Raw genomic sequence first — 27,455 nt, 5'->3', positions numbered from 1 at the left:
TAGAACATTATTTTATTTTTGGGGTTTATGTAGGACAAGGAGGCTAATTCGAACTCCTAATTTGTGTATAAATACAAACGAGATAAGTTCATTTTTTCATCATCACTTTGGATTGGATTTCTTCTCTCTTGAGAATTTCACACTTTTATTAGAGGATGAATTGGATTTTTATGGATGGATTTTGATGTGTGGATATTGGTCCATCTTATCTTGGAGCTTCTCTTTTGTCAATTGTGGATGGTTGGATATATTCTGTTACATGTAAATACATGCTGTTGATGTTATTCCTGTTTTACTTTGTCATATACATTGGACTAGGATTTTCGCTATTTTAGGGTTAATTGCTGCATGCATTTACTACTTTAAATTGTGGAATTTTGTCTCTATTATAGCATCTCCCAATGTATGGGCCATGTAATATGAACGAAATCTCATAGGGGTAATTCTTACAGTGAATTGACCTTGATAAGCCATTATCTTTGTGCATCAAAGTATAAAAGATGCAAGATTGGTTCTCTTTGACCTAGAAGGCTAGCGAAGTAGTCTTGAGGCCTCCTTGACCAAGAACTAAAAGTCTTCACTCATATTCGTCATAGACTCCATTCTCCCAAGACTAAGGCACTGATTTACCAAGAGGTGGTCACCTAAAATCACATTTTTTTCACCTTTCCCCAAGTCTAGCCAAGTTGGGTCACCTAGGGCATCATTTTCTCGACAAACTACCCATCCAAAAAGTTCGATCTCTTAGGGTCTCCTATGCTGGTGTTTCCTCTAGATCGCCTCCAAATTTGAGGCCATTTCGACGGTGGAGTTGTGAGAAAAGCCAAGCCCTAGCCTCGAGATCAAACTTTGCTCTATCATCCTCGAGGGCTAGTACCTTATTGGATCAATTCAAACCTTGAAGTGGATTTTCTTTCTTTGATCCATTTCCATACCTTGTCAAGGTTAGGGGTAATTTTTGGTTGCCATACTTTATGTAAAAATTTCTCATTTCCCACCCCGGTTTTCAGTTTCACCTTATTTCTCCCATATAGTTAAATGCCCTTTCCCATATCCATACATTCAACAAGCTGGAAAAATAAATTTTGCTGAAAACACAAATTCTGGAAATTTTACAGAAAGCTGGAAAATGCAGAAATAAAAATCAGTAGGTACAAACAGCCATTTAACACATTTGAACACAGTGATTTTTGGTCAATGTGACCCTGGAAAAACCCCCTACAACACCTGGGGAAAACCAGTTCGAGAGCTCTTCTTATTTCTGAAAAATGCTTTTACAGTGAGAAATATTCAGCAAAAAATCAGCAAGCAAATTTTACAACTTATCTCCAATTGAAAACACTAGCAAACAGCAAAACATGACAGCAATAAATGTTGTACGACCTCCTCGATTTTTGTGCCCACTTTCAGCCTTAAATGCTGCTGTACGACCTGCAATAAATGCGTTGTACGGACCTCGATTTCCGTGCAGAAAAAATAGCAATACGCTGTACAGATTTCCTTGGAAAATGTGCCAGCAAACTACTCCTCGATTTCTGTGCAAACAACTCCTCGATTTCTGTGCAAACAGCTGTACGGATTTCTAGAAAATCGTGCCAAAATCTGCCTTTCACTGTGTGCTAACTTAGCTGTACGGATTTGTTAAACTGCTGCCTTGGAATGTGTGCCAAGCTGCTGTCTCCTTCTCCTCCCTGTCTAGAAATCTCCCTTGCTCTCTTGCTCTCTTTCTCTCAATCTGCTCATGAAAGAATGAATGATCTTTTCCTCATTTTCCTCCCTTAATCCAACCCTAAGTGACTTTTGGGTGATCCTTAAATCTAATGGCTGAAATAGATTGAGATCTAGGGCTGAGATTAAATGCTCATTTAAATCTCACTTTCTATTTTTTAATTCACCCCACTTTAATAAAGACCCACTTAGTCATTTATTTCCAAAGTCACTTTTCCTTTCTAATTTTACATTGACTTTAATAAAGTCACTTTAAAATTAGACTTTAGTAACTTTATCACTTAAAGTCACTTTTAAATTAGATTTGACTTTATAAAAATTATAAAGTCACTTTAGGAGAAAAATTAAATTCTTTTTGGACACTTTTCCCTAGGCCAAATATCAAAGCCTTAGGGAACCACCTGTCCTCTGGTACCAAATTTCAACACTCCCTCTTACCGAGGAAGGTGTTCCTCACCACACCCATCTTGTCTCTGAAGTAGTCATGCTTGCCCTGTGGTAAGGCTTTGGTAAGAATATTTGCAACCTGCTCATCAGTGGGAATATACTCAAGCTTCGCAGCGCCCTTCTGAACACAGTCTCTGATGAAATGATATTTGATCCCGATATGCTTTGATTTGTCATGAAATACTGGATTCTCCGTGAGTTTAATGCAACTCTGATTATCACAGTAAATCACTGAAGGTCTCAACGGCTGACCAAATAAGCCAAACAACATCATGCGAAGCCAGATGGCCTCACAACTAGCTAGACTGGCTGCCATATACTCTACTTCCGCTGAACTCAAAGCTACTGACTGCTGCTTCCGGCTGAACCATGACACTACTGCCGAACCCAACTCAAAACAGCACCCTGAAGTGCTCTTCCTATCAGAAACACAACTTGCCCAATCAGAATCAGTGTAACCTGCCAATCTCACTCCATCCCCCTGCCTGTAGTCCAGACCATAATCCACTGCCCCCTGCAAGTACCGCAAAATGTGTTTTGCAGCCACCCAGTGAACCTTCCTAGGCTCACACATAAACTGACTCATCGTGTTGACTGCAAAACAAATATCTGGTCTAGTGTTGACCAAATACATCAAGGAACCACTCAGTTGCCTGTATAATGTGGGATCTACCAACTCGGAATCCGAAGCATGAAGCTTCTTCCAGTTGGTGATCATCGGTGTCGACATGGGCCTACAATCCTCCATGTGGAATCTGCCAAGGATGTCCACAATATACTTCCCCTGTCCCAGGAAGAAATGCCCTTCCTCTTGCCACACCTCCAAACCCAAAAAGTAATGCATCAAGTCGATGTCCTTCATCTCAAACTCCGCCGCAAGATCTCTCTTGCAGTGCTCTATGAGTCTCTCTGCACCTGTAATGACCAAGTCATCCACATACAACACCAGAATGAGAGGCTCCTCACCTATCACAATAAAGTAAAGGTTCGGATCTGCCTCACTCTTTGTGAAACCCAACCCCTGCAAGTATGTATCTATCATGGAGTACCAAGCTTTGGGAGCTTGCTTCAGGCCATAAAGGGCCTTCTTCAGTCTGCACACATGGGACTCCTTCCAATGCACCTCAAAGCCCTGTGGCTGCTCAATGTACACCTCCTCCTGTATGAAGCCATTGAGAAATGCAGTCTTCACATCCATCTGGTGGATCTTCCAACCCATCTCTGCTGCTATCGATATAATGGAGCGGATCGAAGTATATCGAGCCACGGGAGCGAAGGTCTCCTCATAATCAACTCCTTCTACCTGGGAGAACCCTCTAGCCACAAACCTCACTTTGAATTTCTCAACGCTGCCATATGCAGCATGCTTTACCTTGTAAAGCCATCTGGAAGTAACCACGGATTTGCCCTCAGGCCTCGGCACCACCTCCCAAACATCATTCTTCATGATAGAAGAATACTCCTCCTGCATGGCCTCTCTCCAGACCTGCTGGCTAGCTGCCTCCTCATAGCTAGAAGGCTCAGAGTCAAGGATGCTGGTAGCCATTGCCATATAGCTACAAACCTCTCAGGTGGTCTACTCTCTCTGACCGGCCTCTTCGACTCAGCAACAGATGTGGCATCTCTCAAGGTGTCCTGAAGCCACTTGGGCTTCCTCTTCCCTGAGTGCACTTCTCCCATAGGAGAATGAAACTCCTCGTCCCCATCATCATTAGGAGCCTGAACTCCTGACTTTCTGTCTGCTGTCCTCCTGCCTGCACCTGAACCTGTAGAAGCTGAGGTACCGTGTGAACTGTCCATCAGTGGACTCCCTAGTGAACTGCTCTGCATGTTGCCCGAAGCACCACCCCTCTGGCTCGGTGAGCCACTGCTCACTGACGGACCTGACATCCTCATAGATGTACCTCCAGATCCTCCTGATCCCTGCCCACTGGATCCCTGCGACTGACTCAACTGCTGCTGAGGGTCTGGCTGATCCAGATACTCTAACTCCCGTGATCTCCTAAAGGCCCTGTCCTCCTTGAACTTCACATCCCGTCTGACAACAACTCTCCTTTGTGGAGGAATGTAAATCCGAAAGGCCTTTGAGGTCTCACTGTAGCCCACAAAGATACCCTTCTCTGCGGTGGGCTCTAGTTTGGTCCTCTTCTCCTTGGGTATGTAGGAGTATGTAATGCATCCAAAGATACGAAGATGACCAATATCAAGCTTCTTCCCAGAAAAGCCTCCTTCGGAGTCATGTGCCCCAAAGCACGATGCGGACTCCTGTTCTGCAAATAAACAGCAGTGTTGCAGGCCTCTGCCCACAAGAACAATGGCAACCCCTGATCATGTAACATGGCTTTGGCAGCCCCTATGATGGATCTGTTCTTCCTCTCCGCAACCCCGTTTTGTTGGGGGTTGTAAGGAACAGTGAACTCCCTCCTAATGCCTGCCTCCGTACAATAGTCAACAAACTCTCCAAGGTTGTACTCTCCTCCATTGTTCGACCTCAGGGACTTGATCTTCCGACCTGTCTGTGTCTCCACAAGAGCTCTAAACTCCTGAAACCGCTTGAAGACCTCACTCTTGGTCTTCAAGAAATAAATCCAGGTCCTCCTGGAGTGATCATCACTGAATAAAACATAGTACTCATATCCACTCAAGGAAACATGAGACGTCCGACCGCTCACATTGGAATGAATCAAATCAAGTATCCCAGTCGCTCTGCTGTCACTGCTGGGAAAAGGGGATTTGGCAAACTTGCCCATCGCACATCCTCTGCAAGTATCAAAGTGATCAGTACTAAAATCTGGCACACCTGTAGTGATCTCCTGCAACGTCCTCAAGGCTCCATGATACATATGTCCCATCCTGCGGTGCCAAATCTCACACAGCTTAGAACTGCTAGCTCTGCTGTCGGTACTACTGCTCAATGCCACAAGGGACTGGAATGGAAACTTGTACACCTTTGCATGGCGTGCACCTATCACTCTAGCTGAATCAGCTGGAGTGCCCCTGGGATACATCAACACCTGTTCTCCCTGAACAGTACCTCATATCCTCTGTCCTCCAAAGCTGAGACGAATATGAGGTTCTTCCTCATCCCTGGCACATAAAGAACATCTGACACCTTCAAGGGAGGTTTGGACTCCCTCTGAAATGTCATAGTCCCCACACCGACTGCTCTAACAACTCTATTATCACCGAGTACTACCTCTATATCAGTGCCACTCTCTGAAAGCTTTGAGAAGTACTCCCGGACTCCTGTCATGTGACGTGAAGCCCCACTGTCCACATACCAGATACCCGAAGATGCTTCGCTAATCGAGGGAAAAGCATGCTCCCTCTGAACCTATGTGGCAGGTGATCTTGCACTAGGGGACTCATACGCAGTGAACCCAAACTCTTGGTCAAAACGAACTGCAAAGTCCTCAACCTCTGCTGAAGCTGCCACGTTCTGGTTCTTCCCCTTCTTCTTCTTCTTCTCCGGACACACAACTGCATAGTGTCCCATTTTTTGACAATTCTAACACACCTTGGAATAGTCCTTCTGTGTGTTACCCTGTTTACCTTTACCTTTGCCTTTGCCCCCACCATTGCTTGTGGAAGCCTGCTTCTTCCCTTTGCCTTTCTTGCCTCCTGCTGACAGTGCTACATCCTCATCCTGCTCAACTGGCTTGGCTGCCCCAAGCTGACCTTTCCTGCTCTCCGTCTGAATGCAATCATCCCAAAACCTCTCCCATGTGGGAAGGGTCTCACGTGCACAAACCCCATCAGCAAAGTTCATCCATGAACGGGGGAGGCCATTCACTGCAATCCACACCAACTCAGTGGGTTGAATGGCCTCTTCAATTGCTGCCAACTCAGTGGGTTGAATGGCCTCTCCAATTGCTGCCAACTCATCTCTTACATTAGTAATCTTTGTGAGATATCCAGCTGCACTATCATTACCCATCTTAATGTTCTTCAGATTCTCCTTCAGGACCATTTTCCGGTTCTCATTGGTACTATGGTAGAGATTGGACAATGTTGTTCACATCTCATTGGCATTGCTCTTTCCTCTCACATGAGGAATGCAATGGTCTTTGACTCCGTCTAGAATAAGTCTCTTACCCTTGTTGTTCTTTTTGTTATACTCAGCCAACTGAGTGGCATCAGTAGGCACAACAACAGGGTTCTGTGCGGTATGCACCATGATGTCCCAGACTTCTGCCTCCTCAAAGATACTCTGCATTCTCTCCTTCCAAACGCTGTAGTTTGTATGCCCATCCAACCTATCCTCCACCTTCAATCCCAATGACATCCTGTTGTCCTAAAACTGAAAAATAGCACTGCTGTAGTAAAGATAAAACTGTTGTTTGTGAAACATCAGCTTGCTGGAATTTTCTGAGTGAAAAATCAGCCGGCCGTAATTTTCCTCCTTGCTGCCCCAAACTGCACTTTAGCACTCAAGCTCCGATACCATGTAAAAATTTCTCATTTCCCGCCCCGGTTTTCAGTTTCACCTTATTTCTCCCATATAGTTAAATGCCCTTTCCCATATCCATACATTCAACAAGCTGGAAAAATAAATTTTGCTGAAAACACAAATTCTGGAAATTTTACAGAATGCTGGAAAATGCAGAAATAAAAATCAGCAGGTACAAACAGCCATTTAACACATTTGAACACAATGATTTTTGGTCAATGTGACCCTGGAAAAACCCCCTACAACTCCTGGGGAAAACCAGTTCGAGAGCTCTTTCTTATTTCTGAAAAATGCTTTTACAGTGAGAAATATTCAGCAAAAAATCAGCAAGCAAATTTTACAACTTATCTCGTTTTCCGTGCCTCACAGCCAACTGAAAACACTAGCAAACAGCAAAATAGGACAGCAATAAATGCTGTACGGCCTCCTCAATTTTCGTGCCCACTTTCAGCCTTAAATGCTGCTGTACGACCTGCAATAAATGCGCTGTACGGACCTCGATTTGCGTGTAGAAAAAACAGCAATACGCTGTACAAATTTCCTTGGAAAATGTGCCAGCAAACTACTCCTCGATTTCTGTGCAAACAGCTCCTCGATTTCTGTGCAAACAACTGTACGGATTTCTAGAAAATCGTGCCAAAATCTGCCTTTCACTGTGTGCTAACTCAGTTGTACAGATTTGCTAAACTGCTGCCTTGGAATGCGTGCCAAGCTGCTGTCTCCTTCTCCTCCCTATCCAGAAATCTCCCTTGCTCTCTTTCTCTGAATCTTCTCATGAAAGAATGAATGATCTTTTCCTCATTTTCCTCCCTTAATCCAACCCTAAGTGACTTTTGGGTGATCCCTAAATCCAATGGCTGAAATAGATTGAGATCTAGGGCTGAGATTAAATGCTCATTTAAATCTCACTTTCTATTTTTTAATTCACTCCACTTTAATAAAGACCCACTTAGTCATTTATTTCCAAAGTCACTTTTCTTTTCTAATTTTACATTGACTTTAATAAAGTCACTTTAAAATTAGATTTTAGTAACTTTATCACTTAAAGTCACTTTTAAATTAGATTTGAATTTATAAAAATTATAAAGTCACTTTAGGAGAAAAATTAAATTCATTTTGGACACTTTTCCTTAGGCCAAAGATCAAAGCCTTAGGGAACCACCTGTCCTCCGGTACCAAATTTTAACACTTTTCTTTCCTACCCTACTCTGGGTACACTTGGTCCCGTGTGGTCTCGTTCCTTTGAAAGACAATTCTTCAAGAACCATTCAAGATACCAATTACAATAAGGATTTTAGGGATTGGGAAGTTCCTTCATAAGTCATATCCCATAAACCTAACCCTTAAATCCTCCCTTCCTTTACCTAGAAGACATTCTACCTTGCTTAGAAGGCAAGAAAGCCTTATCTTTCTAACTCTTCCATGAAAGGGATTATTAGGGTCACCCCCATCATCTCGTTAACTTATCCTTCATTGGTGACTCCATAATATACCGAGTTTCCTCCCATCAGTAAAAGTCCGTAAATAGAAGGGAGTCTTAGCTGAGGTGACAGTGGGCTAAGTCACCATTTGTTGTCCTTGGCCTAGCATTTGCCCTTTAGGTCCCCTACTAGTTTGAGCGGTAACACTGTCTTGTCACACAACCTTGTGCACAAAACTCATGAATTTCCTTGTGCCTTCGTTCTCCTCTTTATATGCCCAATTCAAGCATGCAAGGAGGCCTAGTTCAAATTTAGAAGTTGAGTTTTGATTGACGAGTTAATTGAGAGTTGTTATCGTCCTTTTTCAATCAATATTGGAGCTCTCAACTCATTCTCTCTTCGATCAACACTGGAGAGTAACACTCTCTAACTGGACTTGTAATTGCCACCTCGTTCTGTAGTCAAGCTGATGAAGACTCTTGTTTAACTGATGCTCCAACTTTATGCATGCTAACTTGATGATTATTCCAATAAAGTGAAAATAACTCATCCTAACTGAAGTCTAACTCATGAGGACAATTACAAGTCTTCATTGGCTAAGGTACAAGCTAGAAGACCTTGCTCACTACATTTTCAACACTCCCTCTTAGCGAAGAATGTACTTCTGGAGGAACCTCGTCCACTTGGATCTGTCTTCAACACCACCACATTATCCACTGTTGCAGCTGCTCCCTTTGAACTAGAAGACTTCCCTGCTTCCTGCCATGTAATCTGATGTGAAGACCTATTCCTTCCAACCATGCTCCTATGATCTGAGTTTATCACTTCAGTCATATGTGCCATGTACCCTATGTATCTCTGTGCTTATTTACTCTGCTTGAATGTGATATTGGGAGATTCAACTCTCACCTGATGCCCCCTAAACGGCTCGTCTGCCCACTTAGCTCGAACTCTCCATGTATTGGGAGTCACTGACTGTGCGGATGCCTCCACTCGCCTTGGTCACTTCTCTTCATCATCCTGTTGGTCGGCCCACTTGCCAACTAACTGAGACTGAAATTGTGATATTGGCTGAGGCTCCTTCTTGGGTGCTCTATAATGCTCTCGCTCTATGGACTCCCTCAAGAGCTATGCTCTTCTCAACCCTCATGTCTCTACTCTGTGCACTTGCTGCCTTGTTGCCTTGCTGCTCAAGGTTCTGCCTATCTCAACTTGTAGCAGGTACACATTCTTCTTCCTTACACCTATCTGCTTGTTACATCCAGAAGCTAAGTGCTTGAGGTAAGCCTTACCTTTGTTGAAGATGACATAATAACCCTTGTCCTCAAGGGTAGCTACTAAAACAAAGTTTTGCTTCAAGCCTGGAACATATAGGACATCTTTGAGATGGAGAGAGGTACTTGAATTCCTCTCAAAACTGATAGTACCAACTCCCCTAGTTGCATACTTGCCATCATCTCCTAGCTCAATCTGAAACTGCATGTCCTTCTCCTTCAGGTGGCTGAAATACTCCTTGTTTCCAGTCATGTGGAAGGATGCTCCTGAATCAATATACCATACACTGCTATTTGCTGAGCTTGCCATGCAAGCTATCAATGAGAAATCTTTCTTGAACTGAGCAGGAAATGCATCTACCTCTGTTAGGTCCCTATAATACTAGTGTAGCCCCCTTATTGTTATTGTTGTGCCCACTTAGCCCCCATATTGTTGTTGTTGCGCCCCATAGAAGCCCACTATTGTTAGTGTTGCATTTGTGCCCTTGCGTTATTTTTGTTATGTAGGCTCTAATTATATTGTGACCCCTTAGACTCCTATATATACTGAGGAGGTTTTGTCATTTGTATCATCCACGAATTGTTCATTTATGTAATGTAAAAGGAGGTTGCCCCCTCAAAGAGGCTTATTTTGAAGTCGTTGATTTATTTCTTCTTGTATTTTGCGATCTGGTTACATAACATTTGGTATCAAAACTTTGGATTTTAGGGATTCACTGCTTCAAACAAGCCATCTTGGCATTTTCGCTAACTTTTTTTATATGAGACTTCAAATGCTGAAATTTTGACCAAGTGGAGCCTAAATCTTGATGAACTTCATGTAAAAATTTCAGATCTTGGTTCGCTATATTTTATGAGATATGGTTCGAAGTCGTTAGGGTTTTTGCATGCTCCAAAGTTCAATCTCAAACAGGTGACCTAGGGAAAATCATCATAACTTCCTCTTCAAGCTTCAAATTTGAATTTTGTAAAAACTGACCGAAATCACACGGATTGTAGTTTCTTGTGTATCAATTTCCGAAGGCTGAAACAGTGACATGTGACATCCCATACAAGTTCACTCTACTTAACCAGTCCATAATCAGGTCATCATGGGAGATTTGGCATAAATTTACCTTGAAGAATCCAATCTTGGTTTGACTTGTGGCATTGGAAAGAAGACTTAGAGGGCTACCACAAGATGAAATTTTAGACCTTGGGAAGCCAAAATTACAGAGATACAACAGTTTCAAGATCGAGCTCCGAACAATAAGAATAATGTGTGTATTTCTTTAAATTTTGCATAACTTTTGTTTGAAAATTTAGTTTGAAGTGATTCAAAAGGCATAATGAAGCATAGATATCATTGTTTGATTCCAAAATGCCTCTAAACAAAAAAATGGATACACCTAATAAGCAACTAGAAAGCTCTACTATGACACATGAAGAAGAGGAAGAAATGCAACATGATATATTAAAATTACGAGACCAAGTGCAACAAATTTCGCTCTCACATAGAGTAACCAAAAATGTACTAGAAGCTAAGATGGATGGTTTAAAAGCAGACATGGGAGTTTTTAAAGTAGACACGAACGTGATAAATGTCAAGTTGGAAGGGTTGACAAAGTCGTTGCAAGAAAGGCTTCCCAGTGGTGACAAGGTAATCCATGAAAATTATGACGAGGACAAAAGAAATATGAATTATGATTTTAGAGACTCCAATGTTGGGTTTAAGACCCACCACATTCCAAAGATAGATATGAGGAAGTTTGATGGCAAGGATCTGGTAACATGGATACTACAGATGGAACAATTCTTTGATCTACATGATGTATCGCACACACAAAAGGTACGCATTGCATCTTTATATTTAGAACAAAATCAGTTTGTGTGGTATCGATGGATTTGTTCTCGTAAATCAATTGTCACTTGGACAATTTTTGCAGAAGAATTGGTAGCACATTATGAGGATACAAAGAGCAATACCTTCTTTAGCCAATTGATAAATCTCAAACAAAAGGGTTCAATGTTAGAGCACATTGAGGTTTTCCAAATATTGAATATCAAGGTAAATGATATTCCAGAGGAGCATAGGATTGATTTCTAAATAGGGAGCTTAAAGGATAACATCCAACACGAGGTTCGCCTTTGGGAACCTAATTCATTGAAGACGACATTCAAGGTGGCAAGAAAAGTTGAAAGAAAAATTATGGCAACAAGGATGTTTGCCACTCACAACTATAAAGATGGAAGTGTTGCTACTCCTAGCTTCCCACCACCTACAAGGTTGATACCACAACAACTGGAGGAAAAAATAGCAAAAGGGCTTTGTTACAATTGTGATAGCAAATACACTAAGGGTTGCAAGTGTGTTGAGAAGAAATTATTTTACATAGATTGTGAAGAGGAGGAAGAAAATGAATAAAAAACATCAAAAGAAGAGGATATACACTATGAACCAGCCCCAGAGAAAAAAGAAATGAATCCGACCATATCTTGTAATTCATGGGTAAGAATTACCTCTCCTTAAACTCTCAAGATAGAAGGATATATCAAGAAAAAAAAGGTAATAGTGTTGATTGATTCTAGTAGTACCCATAATTTTATTCATTGTAAGGTAGCCAAGGAATTGAATTGTTTTCTATATCCAACACCAGAGTGTCAAGTGATGGTTACAAATGGGGGAACTATAAATTGCTCAGGGAAGTGTCATAATATCAATCTAACAATGGGGGAATATGTATTGAATAGTCCAATGCTTTCCATTCCAATGGGTGGTGCTGATGTTGTATTAGGAGTTCAATGGTTACAATCTTTCGGGACAATAGCTTTTAATTTTCAAGAACTTTTCTTGAAATTTTGCTGGGAAGGAAAAGAAATTGAATTAAGGGGCATCGCAGGGAAACTTGGGAAGACAATCAACTCTAATGGCATAAAAAAGCTTTTGAAGAAAGAACAACGAGACATAATTGCATAGTTATGCTCACGAGATGTTCAAACATCAAAATCATTTGTTTCTCTAGATCTCCCAAGAATCTTGGATAATCATTCCAAAGTATTTGAGACTCCCACAGGCCTCCCACATTCTCGTGATCATTGTTGATTTGGGGTAGCATTAAATGTGCTCTAGGCCTCAAATTTTGCAGGGAGGCTTGCGCATAGGTATTCCAAAGAACCAAGAAACGTTTTGGGAAATTCCACCCATAAGTGATTTTATTAAAATAATTAATATTTTTAATGGGGTTCTTAAGTCTAAACTTAGGAAAATTAAAATATTAATTGTTATTAATCTAATCAGGGGTGAAACTTCTAGAAAAAGCCACAAATCAAGCCAAAACGATCTGAGCCTTTGATTAAGATGTAATCTAGGCCGTTGGTTGTCCAACAGGAAGATATAAGAAGGGGCTTGAGGGTCATTTGGAAAACACACAGAGAGATAGAGAAAATCGATTTTCTAAAGTGAGAAGTTCTCAGGAGGAAAAATCGATTGAGGAGATCTCTTGCAGTTGAGGGGCAGGGATAACAGCTTCTGGAGAGAGAGATTCTCAATTGAAGATACATCAACAGAGAGAGGTAGTGAGTGATCCAGAAGCCTTGACACAGAGGCTGACGTAGGGCCAGAAGGGCCACGTAGAACCAACGTAGAGGGAGAGAGAGGAGTCCGAAATCTGTAGAGGAATTCGATTTTCAGAAGTCGGGAGTCGGGGTGTGAGACTGGGAGGCAGAAATCGAATTTCCTGGGCAGCAGATCGACCAACCAGAGAAGTGACGCAACACCCAGAGAGCTTGACGCTGGGTTGACGTAGACACTGCACAAACGCAGCGAGAAAAGCCAGGGGCAGTCAATTTGGGGCTGGATCAGCCAGGATTTCTTAGTGATTGTGTGAGTTAAACTCACAAAGCTTCTATCAGTGTTTCTCTCTATAACTGAATAACCCTGTGAGGTATTCAATGATGTATTGAGATTTTGCTACTGCTTAATACCGAATAAACCCTGAGCTGCTGCATCAGTTTTCCCGCATTGGGTTTTTCCGGGGACTTTTATGTGAATTTTTTGAATCTAAACAGAAATCCTACTGCAGTTACTGGTTTAGCATCTCCTACTTGTTATTTCATTCAAAAAGTTATTTAATTTATAAATAGTGATGAAAAACACTACTGCAAACTACACTGACATACAAATCATAAATTGAAACAATAGATGAGACAAGCAAACAAGGGACACCGTTATTTTTGGACAACACATCCCCGGAAAAACCCAATGCGGGAAAACTAGTGCAATAGATAGAGGGTTTGTATGATTAAGCAAGCAGAATCTGAGTGCAACAGGTTGTCTCTCACACTGGCTAACCTTACAGAGAAATCACGGTAGTAAGAAATATATACGAGGGTTTACCTCGTTCTCCAAGTCACAACTGATCCAATGAGCGATTAGCTTGTGGAAAACACTGCGAAATCCCTGAGCAATCACTGCTTGGGCCAGCGTCTTGCTTCTAGGAGACTGCGTCACCCCTTCTGTTGGATCGATTTGCTGGAGGAAGACTGCTGCTCAACCCTCCCGGCTTAGAACCTCGCTTCTCTAGCAAAATCTTAGACTTCTGACGAATACTCTGCACTGCCACTGCAAGAGACACTCCTGGCCTGCGTCAGCACTGCGTGAGCCCCTCTTGGGTTGCGTAGGCCTCTGCGTTGCCTCTCTGCGACGTACTCTTTGGCTCAAAACTCCTTTCCAATCCAAATCTCTGCTTTTGCCCCTCTCACTGCAACTCAGATCACTTGTTCAATTTTTTCAGCAAACCACGCCCAAAAAAAATCGAATTCATTGATCAACTTGGTGTATCTCCAACTGATCCTCAAGCCTCCTCTTATACTTTTCCTGTTGATGAATCAACGACTGAGATTAAGTCCCCAATCAATGGCTAAGGTTAAATTAAACTTGATCTTTGTCACTTAGAAGCTTCTCACCCATATTTTCATTAATACCCATTAATATTTTTATTTTCCTAAGTTTAGACTTAGGAACCCCATTAAAAATATTAATTATTTTAATAAAACACAATCTGGGTGGAATTTCACCAAACGATTTATGGGTTTTAGAGATCTCATGTGTTCTAGCTCCTCCACAAAATTTTGGAGCGAGAGCACATCCGATGCTAACCAAAATCAACACTTCCTCTTACCGAGGAATGTGGTCTAACAATACTTCCCAACAGAAGTATCACAATGATCCACGACATCGTTCCTCTATGCTGCTAATGCTCAACCTGCTGCCCTTCATCCACTGCATTGTTGCAACCTGTACTGCTGCCCATGACACTGCCACTGCCACTGCTGCATTTGTACTACAACTCCCTCTCAATATGCTGCATCATGCTGCCCATAGCATTGCCACTGCTAACTACTGCATTGCAACTTAGTTGATGAGAACTAAGCAATTGAAAAAAAAGTCACCCAAAAGCTGACATGATGGTCAGTCTGGATGTCCCTGGATATTGAAGCTACCTCTGTTGCTAATCTGTGCTGACCCTTTGATGCTACTACGCTGCTGTTGTATTTGCTCTGTGCCTCCCGCACTGCTCAACACTCTACTGTGCTGCTTCAGACTTTGACACTCTAGCTCTGCCACTGTCGCTCCATCATCCCTCTCACCAACTGACTCCCGTCATTCTGTTACTGTCATTAAGGGCTCTCGTAGGTGTATGTGATCCAAGAGTTTGGGCACCTCAAGGATCCTGCCCCTGTGTAGTCCTCTCGACTACAGCTCAATGTCTCCCGACCTCTTCTTCAGAGGTGCATGAGCACTCATGGCGCAATCCTCATCATCGTCCTCCTTGTTAGCTTTCGCTAAAGCAACCTTAGAGTCAGACTTTTCTTCCTTGCCCTTCTTCCGAGGGCACTGAGTGGCGAAATGTCCCAGTTCCCCACATTTGAAGCATCTGACTTTGGTTATGTCTTTCTTTTTCCTCTTCTGTTGCCCTTGTTGTCCCGCTGATGCGAGAGCTGCATCCTCCTCTTCCTCCTTGACTCTGACTCCTTTGCCGCTACTTCCTGCCTTGGTTAACGCTTGATCTCTTCTTGTCGAAGAGGTGCCCACATCTCCTCCCAACTCTGGAGAGAAGCCCTGCCCAAGATGCTCTGGACAAAGGTCTCCCAGTCTACAGTGACTGCATTCAGGGCAGTCCTGACCATGAACTCAGGATCTAGTGTAGACTTTATGGAAGTCAGCTGGTCTCAAATCCCTTGCAACCTGAGAAGGAAGGGATCGATTTCTTCTCCTTCTGCATTTGATATTGTCTTAGCTGGTTCTCAAGCAATATCTTCTGTTGGACGGAAGTTCCCTCATACAAGGTGGTCAAGGTCTCCCACATCTCCCTTGCTGTTTCCTTTTTAGCAATATGTGGGACCACATGATCCTTGACCCCGTCCAAGATCATGCATTTCGCCTTTGCTTGAGCCTCCTCGTATATCTTGAGAGGATCAACATCGACTGGGACAACAACCACCTTCAAGGCATAATACTTGATGCTATTCTTGTCCAAGAATGCCAGGATCCTGGCCTTCTAGATGACAAAGTTGGATGCTCCATCCAATCTGTCCTGATCTCTCAGTCCATTAAGTGCCATCTCTGCTCAAATGAGTGTCGAACAGGTTCTCTTCTCCCTCTTTCGCTGATGACCAGCAAAACTCGGATCTAGATTTCTTTGGCGCTAGAAATCCTCTAAGGAACAAGTTCCCTCTAGACTCCCTCTGATTTGTTTCACAAAAATCCTTCTACCAAATAATGTTGAATCACCCCTCTTTGCTGTTGCTCAGCGACCCGGATCTAGATTTCTTTGGCAAGAAATCTGTTTAAGGCAGTGACTCCCTCTACCTTGGTTTCGTCTCCACAGACACTACTATGCAACAACAACAACAACATCTCACCAACACCACAGATCGAATCTGCATTGCTCCTACTGCCACGACAACTGACTGATTTGAGCCCCTCAAGCTCTGCGCTGACCTAGAGAGCTGACGCAGTCACTGCGTGAGCTCCTCTCGGCTACTCCGTCTCCTCCTCCTGGCTCAGAAAGCTAATGCAGGCACTGCGTGAGCTTTTGCGTCACTCCTCTGGCACCGCGTCACTCCTTCAACTACTCCTCTGGCTTTGAAACAACGCTGTCACTCGGGACAACTGCCTCTTTGCAACAGATTTGCTGGATCTCCTGGCTGATGGCTTCAGTGTCCTATGATCTGCAATGCTTTGATACCATGTGAACTTTTTTGAATCTAAACATAAATCTTACTGTAGTTACTGGTTTAGCATCTCCTACTTGTTATTTCATTCAACAAGTTATTTAATTTATAAATAGTGATGAAAAACACTACTGCAGACTACACTTACATACAGATCATAAACTGAAACAATAGATGAGACAAACACACAAGGGACACTGTTATTTTTGGATAACACATCCCCGGAAAAACCCAATGCGGGAAAACTGGCGCAGCAGATAGAGGGCTTGTATTATTAAGCAAGCAACATCTTACATCAGGTTGCCTCTCACACCGGCTAACCTTACAGAGAAATCACGACAACAAGAAATACATATGAGGGTTTACCTCGTTCTCCAAGTCACAACTGATCCAATGAGCGATCTAGCTCCTGGAAAACACTGCGAAATCCCTGAGCAATCACTGCTTGGGCCAACGTCTTGCCTTTAGGAGACTGCGTCACCCCTTCTGTTGGATCAATTTGCTGGAGGAAGACTGCTGTTCAGCCCTCCTGGCTCAGAACCTCGCTTTTCCGGCAAAATCTCAGACTTCTGACGAATACTCTGCACTGCCACTGCAAGAGACCCTCCTGGCTTGCATCAGCACTGCGTGAGCCCCTCCTGGGCTGCGTAGGCCTCTGCACTGCCTCTCTGCCACGTATTCTTTGGCTTAGAACTCCTTTCCGATCCAAATCTCTGCTTTTTCCCCTCTCACTGCAACTCAGGTCACTTGTTCGATTTTCTGAACAAACTGTTCGTGTCGGTATCTTCATCCCTCCATCAGTGATCAAATTCTCTTGTTGCATTGCATGTTAGGTGTCTCACTCGATCAACTGCATTCCATTAGGGTCATGGATCATCTGATGGTAGTGGCATATTATATATTTTCCCTCATGTTCTTTACCTGCTGGCCCATTTTCATACATCTAGATCTTCTGCAGCTATTTTTTGTTTTTAAATCTGCAAAATGTCATTTTTAGGGTTTTAGGTCTCATTAGGTCTAGGGTTTCGTCAATAAGGTCTTCAAAACACTCAATAATGGTCAGCAGGCGCATGAGGAGGTCAAATAAAGTCCCAACAACAATAATTTCAATAATCACATGCTCAATGATTGATTTTTCCTCAAAAACCATGTTTTGAGGAAAAACAAAGTTTTTATGTTTTCTTGTACAAATTTGATGTAATTTCATTTTTTCCATATGTAATAACTTCAGAGGCAGCCCTGGTCACCTTGCCAAGCCTTTGCAACTCCACCATCTACAAAACAAACAAAGAGTCAAAGCATTCAGTTCACCAAAGGCAAAAAATAAAGCAAACTGCCCAAAAACAGAGTTTTAAAAGCAAGTCAAAATCAAACATTAGAAGAGTGGGTTTTTGCAAATGAAAAATCAAAACTATATGTATATAAACTACTTTTCATGTTTAAAAAATTCATTTGTATCCAAGGGAGAAAGAGTGAGCAATTGAAAAGTCGTGTTGAAGCAAAGGAGGCAAAAATCGTAGCAAGTTTGGCATTCTCACTGGCGCGGCGCACTGGGGTTGGAGCGCAGTGCACTCATCCAATGCGGCACATTGGGCAGCATTCTGCAGTGTAATTTTATAACTGGCACGACGCATTGAGGCAGCGCGGTGCACCTGTGAGGTGGCGCGACGCACAAGGTTGCAAGGCCCGATTTCACTCACAGCCTCTTCCAAACTCACAAAATTGCTAAATCCTCAATTGTCCAAGTAAGTTAACATTCCTTCATGGCCAATGAATGAGTTTATCTTGGTGTTTATGGTGATTTAATTGGAAAAAATTGAAACCCTACCTTCTAGCATTGCTTGTTAAAAACATTGCATAGGGTTTACAAACTTGTATTTTTGTTGCTAAATTCCATTTCTCACTCCCTCACTCTTTCATTCCCTCACTCCCTCACTTCATTTTCTCCCTCTCTTTACATTCTCATCTACCCATTCCATATTTCCCATATCCCTAAACAACTAACCCTAAATCCCTAATTCCACTATCCCAAACCCTAATCAAATATCCCTAATCCCTAAATATCATCCCCTAAACCCTTCTATTCCCCAAAAAACCTATCAGCAACATTCCCAAACCCCTCATACACATTCCCTCCACAGTCCCTCATACATTCATATCTTTGGCAGCAAAAACCTAAAGACACCATAAAATCTCTTCATACTCATCTAAGAAAACTCAAACATTGGCAAACATGGAGTCAGATTCTTCCTATGACAGAAATGAGGAAATAGTCAGTGATTCTTCTAGAGAAATGCATGCACCAAGGAGGCCTCATAAGAGTGGAAAACATAACCGGGAGGAGCCTACTTCACTTGCCGAGCTGTTGGCCTGTCCTCTTGCTGTCACATGTTTCCAACACCAATCTTGCTATCAGTTTTGTGAGATGGTGGAGAGAGTCCAGTACCACCATGAGTTGGCCAGACTGTTTGTGCTCCATCTTCATGATGGCCAAGTCACTTTGGCAGGTGTGACATTCACCTTGACACCTGAGACTATTGCTCAAGCAACCGGTATTCCAAATGTAGGTGAGCAGTGGAATAAGAGGCAGCTGATAGACATAGATCATTATGAGCCTTATATCAAGGCTGGTTTTCAGAGACATGTCAGTAGAGTTTTCCCATTCAAGTATCTACAGGACACATATGCTCCCTTGATGAAACTCATAATTAGATATTTTAGCTGTGAGGGCAGATTTTCTCGTTTGTACACCTATCATATCAGATTGTTGATACACTTTACCAGGGTGAGGATGATGAACCTCCCTTATTTCATTTGCCGGAACATTGAGAAGATGACCACCTTAGTGCAAAGTAAGCCTCCTCATCAACAGTATAACAACATATATCACTTTGCACTAATCAAAATTGTGGTCTTGCATCAACTTAGTTTACTGAGCATCTCATGGGAGGATTTCATTGCACATGAGGTCTTTATAGGTCCTCAAGTATCCCCATCAGTTTTTCATGAGGCAGGAGAGCCTTCACATCAGCCGGAGGTTCATGAGACACAAACCACTAGTGTGCCAGTGTTTGTCACATACCAAAAGGGCACTAGGAGGTTGTTTGCAGCAGCGAAACGAGTATTATCTCCACCCGGGGTGGAAGGGGTCTCGTTTCCACCATCAGCAGAGTAGGTACAGGACAAGGGTAAGCAACGCTTGCATGATGAGGGACCTTTAGAAGATCAAGAGGCAGATTTCATCCTCATTCAGGATGATGACACTGATTTGGGCTCACAAAGCTCAAAGCTCAAAGAGATCATTCGGGAGCAGCAAGATGACATTCAGCGCTTGTCCCTCAACCTGGAAAGAGCCAAGTGGATAATCAACTATTTGGAGCAGAGGAACAAACAGCTAGAGGATCAACAAACCATCATGGAGCTCCAAAACATGAAGGCAAAACGACAAGCTGCCAAGAGGAGGAAAACCAAGTTGACAACACTTGAGCAAGAAATTCAAGCTGATCGTGAATCTTGGCTTGAGAGGACAAACTTGCACTTGGAGAGGATGCTGGAGAAGGCCAACAACGAGAAAAACATGTTGAGGAACATGGCATACCACTACTTGTCAAGAAACATGGTGTGCGAAGCGAGCATCAGGAATTTGAAGGCCAAGTTGAAGAAAGCCATGAGGAAGAGAAAAGAGCAAGATAGACTCCAAATCTTCGCTGAGGCTTCCTTAGCCCAACATAGCACCTGATGAGGAACACTCAGCCCAAATTTCAAGAAATTTAGGGAACTTTTTGCAATTTTGAAATTTTTGGCCTAAAAAACAGGTTTTTCTGCCTGATGCGTCACGCCACTTGGCGCGCGATTTTGCTAGAGACCTCCTTTTGAGGAAAACTCAGCATTTTCGGATTTGTCATGGAAAAATATGAATGCCCTCACATGGCCCAGAAATTTTGACAGGTTTTGAGCTTCCGAAAAGGTCAAAAACACCTCAAAAATGACCTTTCTGCCCCTTTTTGGACACACAGGAAGCAGTGTTGGGAGAACTCATTTTTGGAGGGGTAAATGGAGACCAAATTCAGAAATTCCACTTGTTCTAGAAAGTAGACAGGCAGACCTTTCCAACAAGCCCACTTGGAGCAAATTTGGTGCACGGGAAGGCCTCCAAAATCAGCTCCAAAGTAGCACGGCGCATAGGGAAATCAGTGCGGCGCATAGGATGAAATTTGCTCATTTTGGCCAAAAAACTCTGTTTTCGCCTAGTTTCTTCACAGTTTGACTTTTCTCTTTCTAATAGTCAAACTCATGATGTAATTTAATGTGACTTGATGGATTTTGATGTAATTATGCTAAATTTTCACTCATAGAGGTAGATTCATCATAAAAGAGTAGTTTGCAACTGAATGAATTAGTTTCCTAGGTTTTAGAGGCACACTGTTCCACTGCCTACTTTTCAGTTCTTAGTTTAGATCTTGTTGAAACCATTGTTTTACAACCAGGGCGGCTCAACTCGGAAACGGCCGAGTCAAACCGAGCCGGTAAAAAAATGTGTGACCAGGCCTTTAAACCGGCTAGGTTGACCGAGTCATTGATGACCAGGCCGAGTCATCCAATGACTCGGCCTAGTCATCAATGACTCGGTCAACCAGGCCGAGTCCGTATTGACCAGGCCTAGTCATTGGAAAACGGCTGGGCAGCGTAAAAAATAAATTTTATTCACTTTTTTTTGGATTTGTGGTAAAGTTAAAATCAGTTTATGGATTCCAAAGGGTTTAGGTAAATTGTTAAGTGCTTTTGGGGTCCATTTCCCCCTCCCAAACCCTATTTAAGACAGCCAAATGCTCTCATTCACTCACAGCAGTCTTATGCATTTGAGTGAGAGTCTTCTTTGAGAATTAGTGAGCAGTTCTTGAGCTTGTTTTGGAGCAGCAGTGAGGAGTCTTGGAGGAGCATTGTAGCTGGAGTGAGGAGCTTCTTGGGCAGCCATTTGGAGCAGCATTGAGGAGCTGATTTTTGGAGCAAGCTTGAGGAGGCAGTTTGTGCCTGGAGGTATTTTTTTCCACCCTTACAAATCTGTTTTTGCTTAGTAAATTTTAGGTGCATATCAAGAAAGCTTAGAGAGTGTTTTTTGTCAAATAAATGAACATTGAATCAATTTTTTTTTTTTTTTTTTTTCATTTTCAGATTGTTTTCCTAGTCAAAAAATGGCACCTAGAGCAAAAGATCCTGCTTGGGCATATGTTGAAATGGTTGATAGTCAGATGTGTTGCAAGTTTTGCCATAAGAAAATTAAGGAAGGTCCTGGGGGGATTCATAGGCTGAAACAACACTTGGCAGGGATTAAAGGCCAAATTACCGCATGTCCCTCTGATGAAATTGGGGAGATTAGAAAGAATTTGGTGGACAGCTTTGAAAAATTTAAAGAAGAGAAGGCTAGGCAAAAAGAGATACAGGCTGAGATTGGGAGGAAGAGGGAGATACAAAGAATGATGGCTACCAACCCCCACTATGATTTTGAGGGTTCTTCCTCTATCCCTCAAACTGATGCATCAAACCCTTTCCGTTATGTTCCTCCCTCTTTTGCTTCTGTTCAAGATAAGGGAAAGGGTAGAATGAAGGGTGATGTGTCTATCAAAAGTTATTTCACTCCCTCAGGCTCCTCTCCATCAGATGCACATGGTCCTGAAGTTAGTAAAGGTCTTGCTCAGCCCACTTTAGATGACCATTGGAAGAAAGAATTGAGGGAGACTGCTTGTGACTACATAGCTAGATGGTGGTATGATGCTGATATCCCCTTTAATGCTGCTCGTTCACCATATTATGAGCCTATGTTTGAGGCCATACATGCTGCTGGAAAAGGCTTCAAAGGCCCTACTATGCAAGAGCTAAGGGGGTTTCGTTTGCAGAAAGAAATTCAATCCATTAATGAGTATTTGCAAGAGTTCAAGGAATCATGGGCAAGAACAGGGTGTACCATCATGTCAGATGGATGGACTGATCAAAGAAACCGTACCATCATAAACTTTCTTGTCTTCTGCCCACAGGGAACCATGTTTTTAAAATCAGTTGATGCATCTGATAAGGTAAAAGATGGCCACTTGTTGTTTCAGCTATTGGATGAGGTTATTGGGTACCATTTTGATATAATGGATTGGTTCATGAGCCTACTTTGATCATATGTTGTCTTCCATCTATATTATAATGCTGTGTGTTTGGAAACATGAATGAAAATCTTTAAAATTATGTTTAAAATATTTAAAATTATGTTTTTTTATAAAAAAAATAAATATTTAATGTATTTTTTACAACGACCGAGGCATTGAAATCGAGCCGGTCGAGTCATTACCGAGTCGGAGTCGGAGTCGATCCTCGGCTGAGTCGGAGTCGGAGTCGGAGTTGTAAAACATTGGTTGAAACAGCTCCTAAACTCATGAATTCGACCCCTAAAGCCTAACATGAGTTGTTTGATGCCTATATCTAGTAGTTTTTCAGTCATTGAGAAAGGTTGGAGTCTTGTGAATGCTTTGAGCATTATTGTACATTCATTTTCAGCAATTTGGCAAAGGAATTTACCAGGGTTTGCAGCGCTTTATGGGATTCTTGTGGCATCTTGATTTGGTATTGTGTTTCCTTCTGTAATTGTAAGTTTACATGTGTTTTATGTATGCCATCATCTCTCTTTGCTCATCTTAACTAAATCTAACAAGGATAAAGGTAGAATACATTGAAATTGCAGTGCTCTACCTAGGGTTTGTTTAGTTATTTATGTTTTCAGCTGTTTGAAGAGGATCCTTGAGATTTCATGCCCTCTCCAACTCCTCACCAGTCTAAAAGCTCTCCATCTCACTAAATTTGAAGTGCTAAACCATTTGCCTACCTCGCCCCATAGAGATTTCTGCAAGACTGTGTCCATTCCCCGGACCCAAATCTGCCTTTCACATTTGAGCCAACAAACCCATATTAAATTCAATCAAACACCTTTGTACATATACCTAGCCTTAAAAACAGTCATTACATCAGTTATCTCAAGCTTTGTTGACCATCTTTTCTGAGATTGACAAGGAGAGAGCCCTCTCCTGGCCTGGTAGGGCTAACTACCAGGTTAAGCGTGGTTTGATGTTACCCTAGATCTTGCCTTTCTCAGCCTGAGGTAGATTTAGGCCATAACACAAACCACGCCCCAGAAAAATCGAACTGACTGATCAACTTGGTGTATCTCCAAGTGACCCTCAAGCCGCCTCTTATACTTTTCCTGTTGATGAATCAACGACCGAGATTAAGTCCCTAATCAACGACTAAAATTAAATTTGACTTGATCTTGGTCACTTAGAATCTTCTCACCCATATTTTCATTAATACCCATTAATATTTTTATTTTCCAAAGTTTAGACTTAGGAACCCCATTAAAATTATTAATTATTTTAATAAAACACAATCCGGGTGGAATTTCACCAAATGATATCTGGGTCTTGGAGATCTCATGTGTTCTAGCCCCTCCACAAAATTTTGGAGCTAGAGCACATCCGATGCTACCCAAAATCAACATTTTTGTCCAAAAATAACTGTGTCCTATGTGTTTCTATTTTCCTTGCTCAGTTTCTATGTTTCAGAATCATATTTAATTGTAGGTTGCTTCAGTATTTTATTTCAACGTTTCATGAAGAAATCTGAAATAAGCTTGTAATGTAATTTACAATCTAGGTTAAGTAGATTCAGCTGGTTGCAGTAGGATTCCTGAGACTGTTAGATCTAGGAATTTTCACAATCATGATCATGCTATTCACTTGAAATTCCTGAGACTGTTAGATCTAGGAATTTTCACAATCATGATCATGCTATTCACTTGATTTCAGGAAGCGTTCCTCCAAACATTAGACCTTATAGATATCCTTATGCCCAAAAGAGTCGAATTGAACATATGTTTTCAGAAATGCTAGAGGCAGGTATAATTCAACCTAGCCAAAATTCTTTCTCTGCTCCAGTAGTATTGTACACAAGAAGGATGGATCATGGCGTATGTGTCCGAATTATAGGGAGCTCAACAAGCTCACTATTAAAGATAAATTTCCCATTCCTATCATTGATGATTGTTTTTTTTTTTGATTGGCGGAGTCAGTAACGCGCCGACCCTCGTATTCCCGTGACATGGGGCTGATCCCCGACGAATACCACTATAACCTCTAGGTGCAACTGCACCGCTCCCAAGCACGTCATTGATGAATTATTGGGTGAATAGATGGAGAAATTTACTTCAACGAGTTGGATCTTCATTCAGGATATCATCAAATTAGAATGAAGACATATAAGACATTCCGAAAACAACATTCAGATCTCATGAAGGTCATTATGAATTTTTGGTCATGCCTTTTGGCCTTACTAATGTACCTTCCACATTTCAAGGTTTGATGAATTCCATTTTCAAACTCTTCCTTTAAAAATTTGTGTTAGTGTTTTTTGATGATATACTAATCTACAACAAGTCTTGGAAAGATTATGTTCAACATGTTGACAAGGTGCTCAAATTATTGGAGGAGAAACGATTGTATGCAAAAACCTCCAAATGTTTATTTGGGGTATAGGAGCTGGAATATTTGGGTCATATTGTATCTCACGAGGGTGTTAAAGTAGATCCTAACAAAATTAAAGCCATCAAGGAATGGAAAATCCCCTCAACCCTAAAGCATCTTCGAGGATTTCTTGGGTTAACAGGGTATTATCGCAATTTTGTTAAGAATTATGGGAAAATAGCAGCACTACTAACAACATTACTGAAGAAAGATGCATTTTTTCGGACTCCAGAAGCAACTAAATCCTTTGAACATCTTAAAGAGGCCAAGCTCTGGTTTTAGCTACTCCAGACTTCACAAAAACCTTTATGGTGGAATGTGATGCCTCGAGAAATGGGATTGGTGCTGTTTTAATGCAAGAAGGAAGACCCATTACTTTTGAAAGTCGTCCAATCAAGGGAAAGTATTTACACAAGCCTATATATGAGAGGCAATGTTGGCAATATTACATGCCTTGAAGCAATGGCGACCTTACCTAATGGGAAGACACTTTAAGGTAAAAAAATATCATGATAGTCTTAAATACTTTTTGGAACAAAGAGCAACAAAAACGGGTCACTAAGATGTTGGGTTATGACTTTGAAATCATTTACAAAAAAGGGAAGCAAAATGTTGTTGCAGATGCACTTTGAAGAAGGGATGAGGATGTGGAAGCATTGCTTTATGCCATTCCTATTATCCAACGTGACTGGATAACTAAAGCAAGGGAGGAATGGAAGGATGATGAAGAGGTGTGGACACTCATTCAAAAGTTGCAACAAGATCCCAATACATCTCATACATTTATCTGGAAAAATGACTCATTATGGTAGATCGCTTATATCTATGTAAGAATTCCCAACTCAAACAAAAGATTCTTTTGGAATTGCACACCTCTCCTTTAGGAGGGCATTTAGGATTTTTAAAAAAATAACACAGGGTCAAGAAGGAGTTTTTTTGGGATGACCTTAAATCTGATATTCAGAAGTTTGTGGCAGAATGTTTGGTTTGCCAACAAAATAAAGTTGAGACTATTACCCACCATTTTGTCGATGATATCCCTAGGAGAAAATTTTTCTCCAAGATAGTCCTCAGCCGACAGCCAACAGCCCCTTGTAGCCACCAGCTAGCTCATTGTGTCATTTCTCTGCCACCCGAGCCAACCATGTGGTCCCTCGCCTATCTGCCATGATTGTACGTTTGAAGGTGGGCCCCAAGAGGTGGTCATGCAACACCCAAGGGACTTTCAACATCAAAAAATTCTACCAAATAACCAAGGGAAGGGAGGATGTGTGAGAGTTCATTCAAAAGTTTGATAGTGTAGTCATAGATATACTTGATCATTTGAAGCCGTCTGAAGCCAACATCCTTGATAAATTCATAAAGGCAGTGGGTGGCCACCTCACCTATGTGTTAAGGGATAAGAAACCTTCCACTTTGGTCAAAGCTAAAGAAATGGCAATGGAAGTTGAAGAAAACATACAAATCTCGAAGGTTGATATCAATGACCACCCTAGAGCTAAAGCTGAAATCAAGAAGTAGAAGTCCAAAGACCAACATGAGGAAACCCTCCTTGCCATTCTCAAAAGGATGGAAAAGTTCACTGAAGAAGCCAATGCACATGACAGGGTTATCATGAACAAAATCACCGCCTTGGAAAGGGCCCAAAAATCAACTTATATCCCCCTAATGGAAAGCCTTTTCCCGAAAATCAAAGTGAAGAAGATAGGCCAAGCTCTTCCCAAATCCCAAACACTTTGGATCCAACTAATGCCGTTGAGCCAGACTCTTCATCCGAGGATGAGGAAAGTGAAGGGGAAGAAAGTGAGGATGAACAAATTGGTGAGCAAGCCAACCTTGTGGAATTTGACATCTTCAACATTTTGCTGGGGGGGTCGTACACACCCTCCCGTTGGCAAGGTCACCGTTAAAAAGGAAAAGGAAGAATCCATTCTTAACTCTGATAGCCAGGGAAGATTCAAAGGGGTCCAATATTCATGAAAAGAAAAGGGCAAAGACCCCTTGACTCTTGAGGAACCACCTAAGGAAGATCCACTACCTAAGCAAGCCCCTCCCAAAGAATCTATCCCCAAAATTCCTCCCAAGAAGGATCCCCCAACAAAAGCCAATCCGAAAAAGTATCCTCCAATGAAAGGATGTGAAAATTCGGCAAACCCCAAATCCTATTGCAACAATTGATGTTAATTCTTCTAATTGTTAATTCGATTAAACAATTTACTTGTTGTGTGCTACGACAAATATTGAATTAAATACGCTGCAACCTTCACAAAATAAATACTGCGGAAGAAATAAAAATGTTGGAAGAATAGATGCACACAATTATTTTTGGACTAAGTCTCCGGAAAAGCCCAACTCGAGAAAACCG

The 27,455-nt window shown here is 41.9% G+C and overlaps 1 protein-coding gene across 4 annotated transcripts in view; it reads left to right on the top strand.

Moving 5' to 3' along the window:
- LOC149186251 (K-stimulated pyrophosphate-energized sodium pump protein) overlaps positions 1-27,455 on the top strand; it is a 306,281-nt gene that overhangs the window by 25,857 nt on the left and 252,969 nt on the right. The gene's annotated exons all lie outside the window — the stretch shown is intronic.

This window comes from Pinus tabuliformis, chromosome 3_1 (genome assembly GCF_031772625.1).
Source record: "Pinus tabuliformis cultivar Carrire ecotype Pingquan chromosome 3_1, CPIR1, whole genome shotgun sequence".
Taxonomy (NCBI): Eukaryota; Viridiplantae; Streptophyta; class Pinopsida; order Pinales; family Pinaceae; genus Pinus; species Pinus tabuliformis.
The sequence above is the reverse complement of the archived record's forward strand: the minus strand, read 5'-3'. Positions and strand labels throughout refer to the sequence as shown.